We start from the raw sequence: 20,220 nt of genomic DNA, 5'->3' as shown, positions 1-20,220 counted from the left end.
TAAGTCAAGGCCTTCTCTAGATCGGTCATCTGGGTCTCCAAATCTGAAACTTGATTCTCCATGTTTGGGATTTGTTGTTGTTGAAAACTCGGTAGTGCGGTGGCCTTTTGTTGCAATTGATTGTTCCATGAGAAATTAGGATGGTTCCTCCAACACCAATTGTAGGTATTGCTATAACGATTGCCTTGGTTTCTCGATGCATTACCCACATAATAAACTTGTTCAACGGAGAGTGTACCAGCAACGGCTATCGGGCTATCAGAGGGGGTATGTCCTCCACCGCACCTAGTGCAAGTAGTCATGGCAGCCACTCTATTAGAAGTTAAAAGGTCTAACTTCTTACTCAATGATTCCACTTGGGCCGCCAAAGAAGTGACTACATCTATTTCATGGAGTCCGGCCACTTTCTTCCTTTCCAGTGCGTTCCACTGGTAGATATTCATGGCCATATCCTACAACAACTGTCGGGCCTCTTCAGGGGTTTTACTGCCCCATTGTTCCTCCTGCGGTGGCATCTAGCAATTGTCTTGTACTCGGATTCAACCCATTATAGAAATTCTGAATAATCATCCATTCAGAAAATCCATGTTGTGGGCAACTCCGCAAAAGATCCTTGAAGCTCTTCCATGTCTCAAACAATGATTCCAATTCCATCTACATAAATAATGATATCTCATTTCGAAGCTTCGCCGACTTCCCTGCAGGAAAGTATCTTGCAAGGAAAGCTTCGACCATCTCATTCCAAGTTGTGATGGATGCTTTTGGCAAGGAATGAAACCACTACTTGGCTCTTCCTTTGAGAGAAAATGGGAAAGCTCTTAATCTAATAGCATCATCCGATACACCGTTAATCTTTAGCATGTCACAAACTTCCAAGAAGTCATCTATGTGGTTGTTTGGATCCTCATCTGGCAAACCATTGAAATGCGCTGACAACTGAATCATCTGGATGAATGCTGGCTTCAGCTCAAAGTTCAGAGCTGTAATTGGGGGTCGCACAATGCTAGATTGTGTCCCCAGTATTGATGGTCTGGCATAATCAGATAATATTCGCTGTTGTTCATTTTGTTCAGCCATGTTGTCAGATCCTTCAACTTCCAAGTCAGCTTGATTGGATAGTTCTTCCACAGGTTCTTTCCCCCTTCTTCTAAGTGTTTGTTTAAGTTCGAGATCTCCTTCAATTAATATCGAAGAATTTCCCTAGATCATATCCTAGAGCTGCACCAAAATAAGAAAACCAAATTAGAATGATGATAGAATAAGGAGATATGCAATAGAATAGATGAATGAATGAATGGCTAAGATAACAAAGTGCAAAGTATCTCTAAACGCCTACTCCCCAACAACTGCGATAAAAACTTGACAACGCCCCTTGCATGTTACCCACAACTGCACGGGTTTGTCAAGTAATAAATTCCCAGGTGAGTAGGGTATAGTATCAATAGGGAGTAGGGAGTAAAAAAATACTTCAATTGCTACTTAACCAAGTGAAGATGAACAATGATTGTGTTAATAAGGTGTGGTGTAAACAAGAGTAAAAGAAACAAGAAAAAGAAGCACAAGTAGGTGAGAGATAAGGCAATTGATAGAAGTGGGGTACTTGGATACTGTTCTGCCTAAGATAATCTTTTCAAGTGCAAAACCAACTATTATGCTTCCTAACTAATACATTAATGAGTCATAGAGATCCTAAGATACATGGTCCCAAATCTAAGGTCAACCATGACTAACTCTACACCAAGTCCCGGTAGAGAAATCGATCAGTCTCAACATCTCGCACTGTGTACACTTGCATGACGCTCTAGAGATTCCAAGTGATAAATCCTATTCCTATGTGTAGACCAAACCATTGGTCTAGGATGAAGGACCCTGATAAGTACTTGTGTGATAAGAATACGAAGTGTTCTTTCTTTATGATGAGCATTACTTTTATCGGGTTTTAATGCTAATATGTGTGTGTTTATGTTACTTTCATGCATATAGGGTTGTGAAGCCGAATCTTAGAGAAAGAAGCCAATATAGATCGTGAGTGCACCATTTGGAGGAAATCATGAGAATGTTCAAACGCAAAGACATAAGTCGGGTTCAAGATGCTAGAATGTGTGCCAACCTCTTTATATTTAAGCTAGCACAATGATTTGGAGGGGCACAGAGGCAGTCACATTCTAAGTATTCCGGCTTGTGCATGTGTAACAAGATCTCCACCAACGAGGTCGTTTATTGAAGAAGCAAAGCGATCTATCACGTAAATGTGTGCCCATTTATGTTACCTTGACGAAAGCATGGTTTCGGGAGTGTTTCGGACTGGTACCGTAGCAGAACATTATAGCACAACTGTAGCAGGTACTATTTACGGTCGGCTGAAGAAGAAGTTATCCAGAGAAGCCACATGGGTGTGTGGAAATTCCACACGCCCGTGCGTTAATTCCACATGGGCCATGTGAAATATTCACATGGGCATGTGGATTCCCGACTCCAGCCCTATTTAAGGCCGATTTCAGCCCCGATTTCAGGATCTTTTTCTCCATCTTTTCCCCAACTTGAGAGAGGGTTGCAGCTATGGTTTTGAGAGTTATTGGCTTGGGATATGGAGAGATTCTACGGCTATGACATAGCGCTCTGTTTGGAAGAAGGTTAGTGGGAGAGCTTTCGTCGGCACCGATCTAGCGAGGTGTATCCTAGGCCGGATAAAAGGGACCTTTGGACGAGTAGAGGACTGTCCACAAGACCAACGTCATTACTATCGAGGGGATTTTATATGGATTCATTGCTTTTATATTCGATTTCATTGATTATAATTAGCTCCATTGAGAGCTAAACCCCCTAGTGGGTACTTGGATTGTGAACCCTAGGATGTATTCATTTCATTGAACCTTATTATTATGCTTTCATTAATTGATGTTTGTATTAAGTTCCAATCTTGAATGAATTGATTGTATGAACACTCCCTTAGAGTGAAACTAGGGTTGAGAGTTCCTTGTTGGTAACCTGATAAGTGTCTAAATGTATTTATTTGAGTGTATGTATTTGTTACCTCTAGCATGTATTTTCAGTAGAATTGATACCCATTTTGTGCTTAATCGTGTGTTATTTGCTTTGCAGGGCACGGGAACACCATGAATGACACGAGGATATGATTCGGGTGAAAAAGAGAAGAAAACCAGGGCACGGTACTGTAGGGTATTCACTTTAGCAAGATTGTTGTAGCTGTCACTGTAGCACCTGGAGAGTTTCAAGTCAGGATTTGGATCATGGCGTACGGCCTCAATGCTGCCCGGGATGATCACTGTAGCTATAATAGAAGATATTTACTTGATTGAGTTTGCCTACCCAAATAGTGTTAATGTTGAGCACCATAGCGAGTGGTATGGCACTCAGGATGGAGGCCATAGGAAGTGGTATAGCACTCGGGATGGAGGCCATCAAGGGGGGATGATGAGTGGTATACAGAGGGATTTTTGGAGAAAGATTGAAGACTTCTTCTTGGCCTCTTGGGCCGCCGCCACCACACACTTTTGAGGCCTTCCGGCCATCTTCCGGCGACGATCCTTGAGGGAAACGAGCACCCATTATCACCAAGAGGGAGATGAGCATAGGAGAAGGAGTTGGATTGAAGATCTAGACCACCATTGTATCATCATTCGAGGCTTCATCGATTCAAGGGGATCAAGACCGTAGAGGGGGTTTTCTTGTTTCTTTATTGTCTTTCTTTTCCTTGTATGTTGTTTAAGTGTCCCTTGCCATGAGGGATTAACTTATTGTTGTGTTTGGATTTGGATGAACCCTAGGGATAATCTTGTGTATGAACTTGGAATGTTGTTCTTCATTAATTTTGATGGTTGTTTGAGATTCAATCTTTCATGCTTTCATGTCTAGAATTACATATATGGAGAGATCCGTAATTTTACTATGAGTTGTATGCGTAGATGTGACCTACTCACGTGTACTAAATCTAGGAGAGATTGAAAGGGGATACTTGTGCCTACAGGCCGAGAGATCGGGTGTTGGTATCCCTCTATTGCTAGGTTTAAGCCGAAGGATAGTAGGTTTACTCCTATTAGAGAACTCCAAGAACTTAATGCGATCATAGGTGTGTTAATCCGGAAGAGATTCCGATTGACATTCGTATGGGATCAGGGGTTAGTCACCGAGAGATTGGGGCTAATCTACTCATGAGGTCTCTTGGTCTCAATTATCATCAATGCATTTTTAACTCATCCTAGTTCGGGACTTAATAACAACCCTAGGTGGATTCCTTGTCTAAACACTACCTTCTCATGCTTGATACTCCCTTGTTTATTCATATTTGTGTGCTAGTTACCCGGTCATATATTAGTTAGTTTATTTTATTTTATTTCATTTGTTCTTCATACTAAGAATTGTAGGCTAGATAATAGGTGAAGAGTGAGTAGTAATACTTCCTTGGCCCTGTGGAATACTACGACCCCTGTGTCACTCACAGGGTATTACTGGGCGATCCCGTACACTTGCGGGCGATCAATCAAGTTTTTGACGCCGTTGCCGGGGACATTCAAGGAATATTAGGAATGATTGTAATCTATTGCTCTAGCCATTTTTCTTTTATTTGTACATATTACTCTTTGTATATACTTTTCCTATTTTGTTTAACTTTGTTCTTTTTATACTCTTTTGTGTAAGGTACAATTTTCTTGGCAAATGCAAGGGGCTCGCAATTTGAATGATTCTAACTCAATTTCAGCCACTAATGTTGATGCCCATGCTGATTATATTGAAAACCAAAGACCACAAGGAAACCCTTACAGCTCAACTTACAATCCGGGGTGGAAATACCACCCAAAGTTTTCATTGAATCAAGGGAAAAATCAAGAGGTTGCACCTCCTTAAGGTTCCCAAATGCCATAACCACCGCCAATAAAAAAGATTTACTACAGAGGATGTGTTGGCAAAGTTCATGATAAATACTGAATCGAGATTTCGAGACGTCAACACCAAATTTGATGCCCTCACCTCCGAACTTCATGCACTTGACGACAAATGTAATGCCCGATTTGAGGACATCGATGCCACACTTTTGTTGGTGCAAGCTTCTCTTCACAAATTAGAGAATCGGGTTGAACAATTATTCCAAGAGCGAGCAGTTGAACTTCCAACCACAAGCAACAATGAAATTGAAGAGAAATATGATGGAAGAGAGGTGGTTTAGAACTTTGGTGCATTGGAGGTGAAAAAGATAGAAGAAGTGGCACAAATATCACTTGAGCTAGCCCTTAGCATGGAAGTGACTCAAATCACCAAGCATAAAAGAGAATTATTTGGGACAATAGAAGATATGGGTAGGAGGTTGAAGCCATCCAATGATCCACCGATGCTAATGTTGGACATGTCCCAACCAAAACTTTTTCCTTGGAGGCCCAAACGATTTTTGTGGGTAATTAATGGATGATTGACATTGGTTGAAGAAGGAGATATGGGTAGGAGGTTTACACCCTCCAAGGACCCACTGATGCCATGTTTGAAAAGTTTTCAACCATACCTATTTCCATGGAGACCGAAACGATTTTTGAGGAAGCTCCAAGGAAATTCATCCGGGAATGGAATGGGAGCGGGGAGGATGCTCAAACCATCTAAGGATCCGTCCAAGTTTAAGTTGCACAACTCTCGGCCTAAACTTTTTCCATGGAAGCCTAAAAGTACCAAGTTCTTGGTCTCCACAAGCTTACCATCCCGGAAGGTAATTCTTTTCTTTCATGGAAGTAGCTATGCTACATGTTGCCGGGAGGAACACACCCTCTTCAAGCCTTCTTAAGGTAAGAAAGAGGTACGTCGAGCTAATGACGTTAAACAAGCGCTTCTTGGGAGGCAACCAAAGCATTCGGGGTGTTATTTTCATGTTTTTGTGTTCTTTGTATTCATATTCTTGTTATTTTTCATATTTTCTTAGAGTTGCTAATTTGAATAAGTCCATGCTCTCATTGTTTTGTTTATCATGATCATTGTCCATGTGGTTGTTTAATTGATTTTATTGTGGAGTCGCACTTGTTTGGGCTATCATTTTATGTGTTAGATCAAAATTTTGAACCATTATTTCATGGTGGAGATGATTTTAGAACCTTTTGTAACCATGGCCATGTGTTTGGAGAAGCAAAGGAGCCTTTAAACCATGTTTTTAGGGCCTCATGGTCTCTATGGGCTGCTCATAGAGACCATCAAAACAATTCAGATATTTTACACTACTCCTCGCGGGCTCTATGAGGAGTGCATAGAGACCATCAAGAAAATTCAGAAACTTTTCACTACTCCTCGCGGGCTCTATGAGGAGTGCATAGAGACCATCAAGAAAATTCAGAAACTTTTCACTACTCCTCGCTGGCTCTATGAGCAACTCATAGAGACCGTGAAGACCCTTTTTCTTCATGAGAACCTTGTCAACTTGGCTCTCTCCTCATTCTTCTTCTTCTCCAACCGTGACCTAGCCTCAATGATCTACCTCTCCATGGCCGGATCTCACTAAATACCACTCTAAATCATCTCCACATCTCCTTGGGAATTAGATCTAGTGTTCTCCTTCAAGCTCCACTCAAGTGCTCTACATCTTTGTTGGTATGAAGCTTGTTGTGAATGAAAAATTTTCTTTTCTTTTGTCTTTGATTTATCTCGAATTTATGTACAAACTTTTTCGAATTCATGATGAGTGGAAACTCTTGCAAATTGAATAGTACCCATACGGGCTCCTTATGCCCGTATGGATCCTATTCACCCCATTTTCTTCATGTTTTATCCATTTTCATGCACATTATGCACTCTATTGGATTCCTCTATGCTTGATTGGGTTTTTCATGATTTGTAGGAATGATGAGGATGAAGAAATTGGCAACAACCATGGAAATATGTTTACACCACATGAGTGACCACATTTTTGGACAAGAATACCATAGAACAAGATGTCATTTTGTGATGAGAAACCTAATTCTAAAGACAAGGGCTAGCATGGACACTTTGTTTTTATTGTTTAGCTTTTTATTTTTTTTCTAGTTTTTTTATCTTAGTGTTTGCATGATTACTCCCCATCTCATTTTTTTGTAAATTTTTTTGCGGAATGATGGTGTCCTTTTCATGCCTTGCAGGGCATTAAGGGAGCTTGGTGAGCCCTCCTTCCATTTGGTGGAAGCCCGACCCAACATGTATAGCTCGCCATACTATGTGTTCGGGTCACATCTCACCGTATGCACAAGAATAACCGGGGAAGTTCGTTCCACCCTCCTCATTTGTTTCAATTGCATATATCATTATGTTTTTCATGATTAGTGTACATTGGGGACAATGTACAACACTAGGTGTGGGGATGGGTGTATTATATGTATTAGGGTGATTGTTTACATGCTAGTGTACCCATGATGGCTTGTTCATTATTGTAAGACTCTTCTAGCATGGTTTAATGATCGATTTGAGTTACATACTTGTTGTTGTACTCTATTGAATCTTGTTTCACCTCTAGTATTGTCTTGTGCACTGAATCTTGTGTTGATGCCCTGGGAATAGCCAACATGACTACTCTATCTCTCTTGATTTCTTAACACACAACTTTGAGTACTTGGGCTTAGAATTCTAAGTTCTTTCTTTCAATGAACTCTTAAGAACTTCCAAGTCTTGTTGAGCTAGCCCTAGTTTTTGTGGCTTGTAGGGTAGTCCCGAAGGCGTGATCTAGGGGTGATTGTGAAAAAAATAAAAATAAAATGAAAGAGAAATGAAAAAAAGTGAAAAAGAGTAAAAAAAAAAATGAGTCTATGTCAATATTCCTCTGCTAATGAAGCATGAATGCGTCTATGTAGACTCATGAATCGAGTAGTTGGGTGGCTCTTGTGCCTAACCAAAGCATGTGCACCCTCCGAAAAGATTTTTTTAGTGCAGTCTATGTTAGTCGGACTCGAAAAAGAAAGAAAATAAAATGGAATGAAAATAAAAACCCTAGTGATCTTTTTGGCTACCTACTAGAGGTTTTGAGAAGAATAGGGAATTAGTTTGAGTTCAAGACTTGGAAGGATCTTACTTGTTCATTGAAGTAGCGCTTAGCATTTTAGGACTTAGTACTCTTTGCAAGTGGAGTGATTAGCATTTAGAGCTATACTCATTGGAGTCAGTCGGCTAGACCAAGTCAGGGTAGATGAAATACAAGGTTCACACACACGGCACAGACATATACGAGGTGAGACAGGATCTTTCTGTTGTGCTTACTGCGTGCAACTCATCATCTAGTTATCATTTTCCATGCTTGTGGAGTCTTGGATTTATTTAAGCCGGAGGTGATACACTTAGCCACTTATCATTATCTTTGTTTTTCATGATGTGTTTGCTTGGGGACAAGCAAATGCTTAGGTGTGGGGATATTTGATAAGTGTCTAAATGTATGTATTTGAGTGTATGTATTTGTTACCTCTAGCATGTATTTTCATTAGAATTGATACCCGTTTTGTGCTTAATCGTGTGTTATTTGCTTTGCAAGGCACGGGAACACCATGGATGACACGAGGATATGATTCGGGTGAAAAAGAGAAGAAAACCAAGGGCGTGGTACTGTAGGGTATTCATTGTAGCAAAGTACTGTAGCTGGAGTACTGTAGCATCAACACTGTAGCAAGATTACTGTATTTTGTCACTATAGCACCTGGAGAGTTTCAAGTCAGGATTTGGATCATGGCATACGGCCTCAATGCTGCCCGGTATAGAGCCCGAGATGATCACTGTAGCTATAATAGAAGATATTTACTTGATGGAGTTTGCCTACCCCAAATAGTGTCAATGTTGAGCTCCATAGAGAGTGGTATGGCACTCAGGATGGAGGCCATAGGGAGTGGTATAGCACTCGGGATGGAGGCCATCAAGGGGGGATGATGAGTGGTATATAGAGGGATTTTTGGAGAAAGATTGGAGACTTCTTCTTGGCCTCTTAGGCCGCCGCCACCACACACTCTTGAGGCCTTCCGGCCATCTTTCGGCAACGATCCTTGTGGGAAACGAGCACCCATCATCACCAAGAGGGAGAGGAGCATAGGAAAAGTAGTTGGATTGAAGATCTAGACCACCATTGCATCATCATTCGGCTTCATTGATTCAAGGGGATCAAGACCGTAGAGGGGGTTTTCTTGCTTCTTTATTGTCTTTCTTTTCCTTGTATGTTGTTTAAGTGTCCCTTGTCATGAGGGATTAACTTATTGTTGTCTTTGGATTTGGATGAAACCTAGGGATAATCTTGTGTCTGAACTTGGAATGTTGTTCTTCATTGATTTTGATGGTTGTTTGAGATTCAATCTTTCATGCTTTCATGTCTAGAATTACATGTATGGAGAGATCCGTAATTCTACTATGAGTTGTATGCGTAGATGTGACCTACTCACGTGTACTAGATCTAGGAGAGATTGAAAGGGGATACTTGTGCCTACACGCCGAGAGATCTGGTGTTGGTAGCCCTCCATTGCTAGGTTTAAACCGAAGGATAGTAGGTTTACTCCTATTAGAGAACTCCAAGAACTTAATGCGATCATAGGTGTGTTAATCCGGAAGAGATTCCGATTGACATTCGTATGGGATCAGGGGTTAGTCACCGAGAGATTGGGGCTAATATACTCAGGAGGTCTCTTGGTCTCAATTATCATCAATGCATCTTTAACTCATCCTAGTTCGGGACTTAATGACAACCCTAGGTGGATTCCTTGTCCAAACACTACCTTCTCATGCTTGATACTCCCTTGTTTATTCATATTTGTGTGCTAGTTACCCGGCCATAGATTAGTTAGTTTATTTTATTTTATTTCATTTGTTCTTCATACTAAGAATTGTAGGCTAGATAATAGGAGAAGAGTGAGTAATAATACTTCTTGGCCCTATGGAATACTACGACCCCTGTGTCACTCACAGGGTATTACTTGGCGATCCTGTACACTTGCGGGCGATCAATCATAATCCTTGTGACCACGAGAGTTAGAGAAATCTAGATTGGAGAGGGTTGAGAGGGTGAGTCGAGAGGTAGCGGAGCGTCTCCTTTCCCCTCTGGTATGATTTATTCTATCTCCAATTCCTTGAGTTCTTTGCGGTCATAATAGAGTGAATGGGCTAAGGGATGACCTTCCGCTGGGGCTTAGTTGCAAGTGCAATGGAGTGAAGCGTTGAAGTGATTTTAGCATCTAGGGCTTAATTGTGGCTAGGGACCTTCCACCTGGACCAAAGGGTTAGGTCTACATATAGGAAGAGGATTTATTACTTGGAATCCCTAGAATTCATTGCAATTCTATACAAGTACGAGGTTGAGAGATTGTTCAATTTCTCCTCTGTGACATGTATAGGGTTAGGGCATGATTGACCTTTGATTTGGGACCATGTATTAAAGGATCTCCATGACTCATTAATGCATTAGTTAGGAAGCATAATAAAGGGTTTTTGCACTTGAAACGATTATCCTAGGTGGATCAATATACGAGTACTCCATTTATATCAATTTTCTTACCTCCAATTTCCTTACCACAAAAATCACTATTCATATTTCGCTTAGTTAAGAAACAACTTAAGTATCTTTACTCCCTATTCCCTATGGATACGATACCCACTCAGTTGGGATTTTATTACGAAAGGGCCATCGTCAATCTCTTGTCGCAATTAAGTCCCAGGTGCTAAAATCACTTCAACGCTTCACTCCGTTGCCTTTGCAACTAATCCCCAGAGGAAGGTCATATCTCAGTCTGTTCACTCTACCATGACCGCAAAGAACTCTTAGAACATGGAGGTAGAGTAAATCAAATCAATAGGAAAAGGGGACACTTCGCTACCTCTTGACTCATCCTCTCAACCCTCTCCAATCTAGCTTTGGCTAATCCTTATGGCATGTCAGTCATCCACAAAGGTTACCAATATAGACTTTCAACCCTAGTGTCACTCTAAGGAGAAATCATTCAACAAGCATTCAAGATTGGAACTCAATTAAAACATCAATTAAGGAAAGCATAATAAAAGGTTTAAAGAAACAATAGCATCCTAAGGTTCACAAATCCAAGTACCCACTAGGGGGTTTGGCTCTCCATGGAGCTAGTTACAATCAACAATGAAATTGAATGTAAAAATAAGTAATCCATAGAAAAACCACCTCGGTGTTTGTGTCGATGGTCTTGTGGAGTAGTTGAGTTTTCTCCAAGGGTTTCCTTGTCCGGTCTAGAGCACACCTCGCTGGATCTATGCCGACGAAAGCTCCCCCAATAACCTTCTTCCAAGCGAATCGTGATATCGAATCCTTTAAATCACTCCTAAGACATGCAAAAAGCCTCCCGAAACCCTAGCCGACGGCCTCCCAAATGATGGAGAAAAGTTGAAGAGAAGAGGTGAAAAAGATCCCCAAAATCGGGCTGAATCATGGCTTAAATAGGGCTGGAATCGGGCATCAACTTACCCCTGTTGATGTTTCCCACGGCCTGTGGAATTTCCACATGGGCTTGTGGAATTTCCACAGGCCCATGTGGATTCTGTGGAAATCTCATTTTCACCCGGCTGTGAACAGTAACTGCTCTAGTAGTCAGCCAGAATACTCCCAATTCCACACTCTTTATCGAGGCAACATAAACGTGAACACGTTTATGCCGTAGATCGTACGTCTTCTTCAATCAAAATCTTCATTGGTGGAGATCTTCTCATCATAGTTGATGAATTAATCAAAATAATTTAATTGATTTAGTTAACTTGATTATTTTTTTCTTATATTTTTACAAAAATATACTTTGATTTATTAATTTAATAAATTTAATATCAATTTTTAGATCCGTTTCTAGTCATTTTTCTAGTAGAAAGGATTAGAAATGGATATTTTTTTAATATTTAACAATATTAAAATAAAATATTAATTTTTAGATATGTTTCTAGTCCTTTTCTGTTAGAAAAGTATTAGAAACGAATATTTTCTAATATTTAATAATATTTTAATAAAATATTAATTTTTAGATCTATTTCTGATCCCGTTCTATTAGAAACAAATTAGGAACTGTTCTTTTCTAATATTTAGTAATATTTAAATTTTTAGTTCTTTTCTATTAGAAACGGGTTAGAAAATGATCTTTTCTGCTATTTAATAATATTAAATAAAATATTAATTTCTAGATCTGTTTCTAGTCCCTTTCTATTAAAATTAATATGTTTTAATATTTAATAATATTTTAATAGAATATTAATTTGTAGATCCGTTTCTAGTCCCTTTCTATTAGAAACGGATCGGGAACAGATATTTTCTAGTATTTCATAATACTTAAATAAAATATTTATTTTTAGACCCATTTCTAGTCTCTTTCTATTAGAAATGGATTAGTAATAGATATTTTCTAATATTTTCTATTATTTAAATAAAATATTAATTTTTAGATCCATTTCTAGTCCTTTCTATTAGAAATGGATTAGAAATGGATATTTTCTAATATTTAAATAAATGATATTTTAAATTGGCCATTTTAAGTCATTGTTATTTAGATTATTTAAAATGATTGTTTGTCTGTTGCTAATCGGTTGCAAGTAGAAATGAAATAAATTCCATTTGTGATATTCCGTTTTTAAACAATAACTTTCTTTAGTGACTATTCTTGGGCAATATGTTCACTTTATATGCATAAATGGGCTAACAGACTGATCAGTTGTCAATACTGATATGCTATTAGTTATAGACGGAGCCTTTAACTTAGCCGTGTACCTAAGCAATTTGGGCTTAATATTCTGACACATTACTGGCCTTTATTGTTTCTTTGTGTTTGTTTGTGACTATATTTTGGTGCAAATGATGTTAACCCAAAGTGCATTGCAGCTATATGTTTATTTTTGTTACAAATGAATATATTATGTTATATATCAACATCGAAATCCTTTCGCTTATGGTAAGTCATATCACAGCCACAATGGCAAGACATGCTTCTATTTCTGTAGAAACTCTATTAATGCCACTAATGTTTTGATAGTTATATGGTTCAGTTTTCTATTAAGAACCTTTGCTCTCAATCTAGGTGTCATGCCCCAAGATCCGGCTATGGGCCCCACCCAAAAGAATAAATTCTTTTTAATTTTTGTATGTTAGGCAGTTATGTTTTAACATTTTTATAATTTAAATTTTGTTCAGTTTTGAAATCCTAGCCGTCTCTTCGCCTCCTAGCGTTTTCTTATGTCCATTTTGGGAGAAAGAGAGAAGCCTAGCCTCATGTTTCTCTCCCTATTTCCGGGTGATGTCTGCGGCAAGAACGGGATAAGGGTTTTATCATCCAGGGTTGGTACACTTTTATTGTTGAGGTAAGCATCCTCTTCCTTGGATCTTTGATCAAGTTATAGAATTTTCATTATTGTTTTCTAGATCTTGTTATGGTGTTGTTTTTTTAGCTTTCGCTGGTGTGTTGTCTTTTAATTTTATCAGAAAGGAAGTGTTTTTTAAGGGTTTTGTTTGATATTCTTGTTTAGGGTTTATGTTATGTGCTTAGTGGTTTAAATATCTCAAGATTAAATGGGCTACTGGTGTGATTTTTTTATTTGGGATGTTGCACATTGATTTATCTACATTGATTTGCCAGCTTGCTGTTGCCTTCATTCATGCACAAGTTATTTAGGATTTACGAGCATTATCCTTTGTTTGGGAAAAATCAGATTATCTAACTTTCTAATTTTCATTTGAATATGGAATTGGATTCCAATGTTGTCAGTCCACTTATTTAACACACACACACACGCACACATATTGATATATTAAATGATGGGTTAGGATGGCTTCGTGTTCTGTGTAGAATTGTGTTCTTTACATATTGATAATATATATTCCTTTCCATTATAAGGAAACATAGTATTTTAGTTCTATTTATTTTATAAGTTTATTAGTATTTATTAGATTTTACATATGCCTCCTTTTTACAGTGGATTTTGATGATGCATGAGAAATAAAATATTAGTTTATTTTTAGGTGGTTAATTTGGATGATTGCATCTAATTCTGATTGGTAATTTTAGTTGCATTTCGTGTTAGCATCGAGTTGTGTTTAGGTTTATTACCTTGGATTTATGTTATTGTATTCCATGAGGATCATGGTTGAAACACATACTTTTGTAAACTTCTCAAATGTGGACCTTGTTATGAGGGAATAGCATACTTTAAAGATTTAGAATAATTACCGGTTAGCTTCAGTCGAATATAACATGTTAGTGGTGGGAAGCATTCTTTGAATTTCTGTGATTATATTGTTTGCTTATGGGGTCTTAAACCTACTTCTTGAATTAGTATTGGAGCCTTTGATAGTCATACCAAAGCTTCTCAGTTTAACCTTGTTATAATTGTCTTCTGTAGGTAGTCATTTAATTGGTGAGGTTAATTTGGTATAACTTGTAGGCTTGTGTGGGTCATTGTTATTGATATCCTTGGAATGTGTTCTCAAATATAGGGCATTCCATGGAAGCCTAATTTTAGGGTGCATTTAGTTTTTGCCTTTAGACATTTAAGCAAACCATCTATAAATATTAATATATGTATGTATTCTTAAAACTTGCTAAATTTTTAGTTAAATTATTTCTTCTATTATTTAGTTACTTGGTTACTTAACTAGTAAATTATTATTTAAATTATTATTTCCTAATTAACATTAATTTCATAATTATCTTTTGTTTAATTTCTGAGTATTATTTTATTTTCAAAATTAATTAATAATTTGTTAATTTTTGGTTGATTTTATAATTCCTTCGCTTATTCTTATTAATTATATGTTTATTCTGAATTATTAAAGGAAATGAAATTCTGACAATTATATTTTATCTGAATTATTTAATAATTTAATTATTTAGTAAATTTCTGTATGTTATGTTTTACTGAATTAGTTAATTGCTTCTTTAAAATTCCAAATTATTTGTATTTTTCAACAATATTTTTGGGTGTTTAATTATTGTGCAAGTCTGATTGAAAATAACTGGCTTATTTTGGTATATAAAACTAGATCATGCGATTGTTGCGATATTTTTGTTTGATCGGATTGTTTGGTAAACCTTTGGTTTGGAATTCGGATATTCTAATTGACTCTTGGATATAAAAAAATATTTTGACATAAATACATATAGTCCCCAATTAGCTATGTACTTATCATATCACTGGGGTTTAAACAATAACATGTCGACATGTACTTCTGACATAGAAACTATAGTTTCATGCTATTTCGTCAGTGAAGAATAACGGCCTTTGGCATCCTTGCTTAGGTCACTCAGGGTAAACTGATGAGCTCTGAAATTCGACTCGGATCACCGAGTTTAAACAAATGAATTCTAATGTTTTGTTTTTGCATTATTATTTGGGGGACTTATAAGCTCATTATTTTGATAAATTGTATCTGTTTTGAAATATTCTAATTTCTAGGGTTCATTCTGATATTTATTGTGCAATGTCACATTTGAGTATGTTTTTGAACTTTTTGTGATCCTGATATTTTTAGTGGTTGCTTACTAGGCTCCCAAGCTCATCAAGTTGTTCATTTCCCCTTTTAGATCAAGAGTAAGGTTGAGTGGTGGATAGCTTAGCAGGGTCATTGAGCAAGCCATCGTCTAGTTGTTTAACGAGTTAATAATTCCCTTTCATGTTTACTTAAATCTTCTTGTTTTGTTAAATTGTTATTTCACACATTGTTATTTAATTTTGTTTCATTTTGAACATTGTAGCTTTCTTTTGCTTTTGGAATTAGTACTCCTATTAGACGTTTTTTTCTCTAGTGTGAGACAGGTATTGTGGTCTTGCGTGCCTACTTGGTTATGACCTTGTAGGTATGGGGCAATTTGTTAATGCCTAAGGTTTGGTGTGCAGACAAACGGTCACAAGCCCATTGGATGTGAACCCAGTAGACATGCAAAGCCTCAAAACCTGATTCAAAGCAAATAAATTAATGACCCAACTAAGTTAAAATATTACAAACTCTAAAGAGTATACAATAAAGGGGTACAAAAAATCCAAAATACAAAATAAAGGGACTAGATCAAACAAATACAATCCAACTTTTATAACACAGAAGGACATCATCTACTGACAGCCTTTTTAAGATCACATCGATCTACTATTCCTGAGCTGAAAATATTTGAAACAACTTTATGAGCTTATTAGCCCAGTAAGTAATCCCTTGAAAATATTTAAACACAACAGGATTTATAAATCTGAACTTCAAATATCGGGAGTAATTCAAAGTTTAAACAGAGTTTAAGCAAATACAAAATAAATAATTCATCAGAGGAATAGTTCCCAAATAATACCATTATCCAAAAATATTGTAAGTAAAGGAACATCAAATTTCAAAACTACAGATCAAAATTATAGTAAATTGACAAATATGAGTATAGGTCTCTAAAGCATAACTATTTTTCCAATTAGACTAAACCAAAATATTCAGAGTGTGGTTCAAAAATATACCAGATTTCCAGAATAATACGAGCCTCCAAAATCATAATTTAAACCAAATGCAGTGTGCAATATTCTAATAAAATAATATTCCCAAATATGTCATTCACCAAAATTTGAAACCTGGAAATACGATCTCATAAATACAGTGGTCATTTGTTTACCCTTAGTCACCCGAGCTAGAGTAGCAAAGGTCATTTATCAACGTCAAATAATCGAGCTAGAAATAGTAGATGGTCATTTATTACATCACCCAACGAACATTGTGTGAAACTCAGCCTCATTTTTTTCTAGAAATTCTTGTTAACAAGGTCAATGATTAACCCTCTAGCAGTGGTTGAGTATAGTTCATTTGGACGCTCAAACATTCGAAAAATTTTCATAATCAAAACACAAAAATATTCACAATTATTTTCCCAAATATTCATACAAGCAGAAATACAGAATTTTAGGATCCCCCTTCACTGGAGAAAATCAACAAAAATAAATAAAATTAATAATAAGCAATAATCCGAGCAAAGAATGAAATAAATTGCTGAGTATATAATCTATGGTAATAAAATAATAAAATAAACAAGCAAATAAGTAATACTTATTTTTCCTCCAATAATTAAGCATGGTTAGAAAATAATTATAAATATCTAAATAAACAATGCATGCATACAAGTTTTGCAAGCTAAGTTCAAAAATACCAACAAAACCAAAATTTAAATACCAAGAGTTCCTCAAATAATAATGAAAAATTTCCAAAACATACCAATATTTGAAATCCAAACATAAATATTTGCAAGTTCCCACTCTTAAGAGATTTTAAATCTACAATATCCATTATTAATAAATAAATATTCAAGCAGATGAATAAGTGAAAATAAATAATAATGGATAAATAAATGGATAAAAAAATAAATAGATAAAAAAATTTAATTAATAATAAATAAACACTGATAGCTTAAAATTTGAAATTTATATTCTTTAAAATAACAGGTGTGGATTACTTACTTGCTACTAGTCAAAACTCCAAATCCCTACGGAACACTAATTTCAACCTCCAGCAAAAGGTCCTATAGCCATGAAACAAAATATAACATCTTAGTAAATACTCCTAAATCATGATCCACATACATGCAATTCTGCCCTATTCACAGCAAACCTTAGTGATTTGTTGCAATTAACATCAATTTAACCTTAAGCAAAACAATAACGATTCACGGAGGTGGATCTCACACAAAAACAATCTAGCTCAAGGTAATCTATTTATCGATTCAATAACACCCAAAATAACAATGAGATGTGATTTCAAAGATTTCTTCCAGGATACAATTTTAGCCAAAAATGATTCTCAAGGAATGGTAATTAGATTACCTAAGCATAGTAATACAAAAATAGATTCAAACATCCACATTCCAACTACTACCATCAAGCAATCTTTTATCCTAAGACAATAATCATCAACCTTCTCCAACCTAGAAATTAATCCATAATAGCAACCATAGAATAAAGATGCAAATTCAACAACAACAATAATGCAATATAGGGATGTCATAGTTGGCATCACCACTAGTTCATAAAACCTTGAACTTCATACTAGGAGGATTACATTCTTGTAAATGATCATATCAAAATGGATGCATATTTTTAGATGGTTGGAAATGTAAATCTTTCACTTAAATAGTAAATGCTCACCAACAAAGCATCACCTAGCCATATCCTCATGTCTTTATCATCATAATTCCAGCCCATCTTTCTAAATCTTTAGTAATGGACACCAATGAAGCAAATATAGAACTCCATTGTGATCTAGATTTATTGAAATCATGCTTCTTCCCAACATTCATATGTACAAAACCAAACCATTCACTCTAACAAGTATCAACGACGGAGGTTCCCCAGAGCTTCGCCTGATTTTTGCTCCCCGAATCACAGCTCTCTCTGTCTCTCTCTATAAAACAGCAAAAGAAAAGGAAGCTAAAGGCTTGGGCTACACAGCAAGATGACAATGAACAAAGATGAAAAACAAGGCTTCAACATATCGGTTCAAGGGTTTGATGGAAAAAAGCCTAGGAATCCAGGCTGAAATGTTTTTTTATAAATGAATGGAGATAAAAGTTGGGGCCCACACTAGTTGATGTAATTGTTGTTTGTGGTTTTAAATGCTCTGTAAATTTAGCAATTGTGGGGGGGAGGGGGTCATGGAAATTTAAAAGGTGTTCTTTCTGCCTCTGTATGGTCTACTTGCTTGGGTCTACTCATTTGTAAATTTTAACTCCTTTCATTTGATATGCAAGATACCTTATTTAGTTGTTAGGCACTTCTTTGAGATCCTATATTTTCAGGTTCTCTTGGGATGTGCTGTCTACGTTGTTTATAAGAATCAAGAAGACTCTGTTGATGTATTCAAGACTTTGCTTGTAATTGTTATTTCGTGGCTTTGTTTTGTCCCTTGATTGCATGATTAACCACCTTTCTTATTTGGCATAGATACCTCATTATCCAAACATGACCACAATCAAGGTTTGCATAGTCTCATTTTTTTAGTAGTTGTAGATTATTAGTGTATTAATGGAAAATTCAGATTTCTTATGATGTTCCTTGAAGGGGTGAAAACACGAAATGTTGTTACAAATGCAAAATATATCACTCCACATCCTTATGATGTTGGTACATATGAGAAATTTACATTGGTAAACTTTTTTTGCAAGCAAATCTCAAATGCATTCTCTTTATTCAGACAAATATTAAAATTATGAATTTTGATTTACTTGCAATTGTTTGGATGGAATACATCTGTTGAATATGCCTAAAATAGTAAAGTTACCCTTTTGGTTCCTAAACAAGTACAATTTCCGCCCTTTTGATCCCTATGGTAATTCGACTTTTTCATATATATATATATATATATTTATGTATATTTTATTCCCCTCATGTTTCAATGTAATTTCTTGAGAAATTTTCACCTGTGAGTGTGATTAAGAGTGTCCCAAGTCAATAGAAACAAAAATGAGGTCAGTCAGACACCAATTGAGTTGATTTAGAGCCATTTTTGTATAGACTGAATAGCCATACCAGGGTCCATACGGGCTGGATACACCCTGGTATGAAAAATTCCAGAAACTTTCTGCTAGGGCAGATGGGCCGTATGGGGATCGATTCAGGGCGTAAATTTATGGTTTAAAAGCCCTTTTTCTCATCTTTTTCTCATTGTTTTTACACCTTTCCTTGAGATCTTTTCTCTTCCATTTTCCTCCTCCTCTAGAACCTTCATCCCCACTTCTCAAACCCATCATCCCTTGCCTTGAATCAAGATGAAACCTGAAGATCTCTTCTTCCTCTCTTGAGAAGTGTTTTTCCTTAGGGTTTTGAGAAGCTTTGAGGTAAGGATGTGTTTCATTTGATCTTCTTCTTCTCCCTTTCTCTCGTTTGGATTTTCTTTGAAATTATTGATGGATAATCATTGGTTTTGTTTGGATTTAAAGAATAGAATAAGTTTGAAGTTGTATAACCTTGAATCCAATGAGATTTGAGAAAGATCTTTCATGTTCTAAATTAGGGATACTATAGCACCGAACCAAGTTTGGTTTCTTTTGCTTTTCTTGTTAGTTTTGACGGTTGTGAGAGTTTCATTCTTGTTAGATCTTATTGCTTGAGTGTTTAACAAACCCTAGGAGCACTCATTTTCCCATGTTGAGCATTGTTCTTCATTTCAATTGATCAAGTCATTGATGAGGTTTCATAGCTTGTTTTTGGTAGTTTAAATGCTTCTAGGAGGTGAGACTTCAATCAAGGGAAAAGAGCCGGTGGAGAAGTAACACTGGAAGCTTTTAG

General features: G+C 36.7%; 1 non-coding gene across 1 annotated transcript; it reads left to right on the top strand.

The window, feature by feature from the left end:
- Positions 1-580: 580 nt before the first annotated feature.
- On the top strand, positions 581-687 carry LOC120252218. The gene has a single exon (XR_005533759.1). It is a non-coding gene; the product is annotated as a small nucleolar RNA R71 (small nucleolar RNA).
- Positions 688-20,220: the final 19,533 nt, after the last annotated feature.

Source organism: Dioscorea cayenensis, chromosome 20, assembly GCF_009730915.1.
Source record: "Dioscorea cayenensis subsp. rotundata cultivar TDr96_F1 chromosome 20, TDr96_F1_v2_PseudoChromosome.rev07_lg8_w22 25.fasta, whole genome shotgun sequence".
Lineage (NCBI taxonomy): Eukaryota > Viridiplantae > Streptophyta > Magnoliopsida > Dioscoreales > Dioscoreaceae > Dioscorea > Dioscorea cayenensis.
The sequence above is the reverse complement of the archived record's forward strand: the minus strand, read 5'-3'. Positions and strand labels throughout refer to the sequence as shown.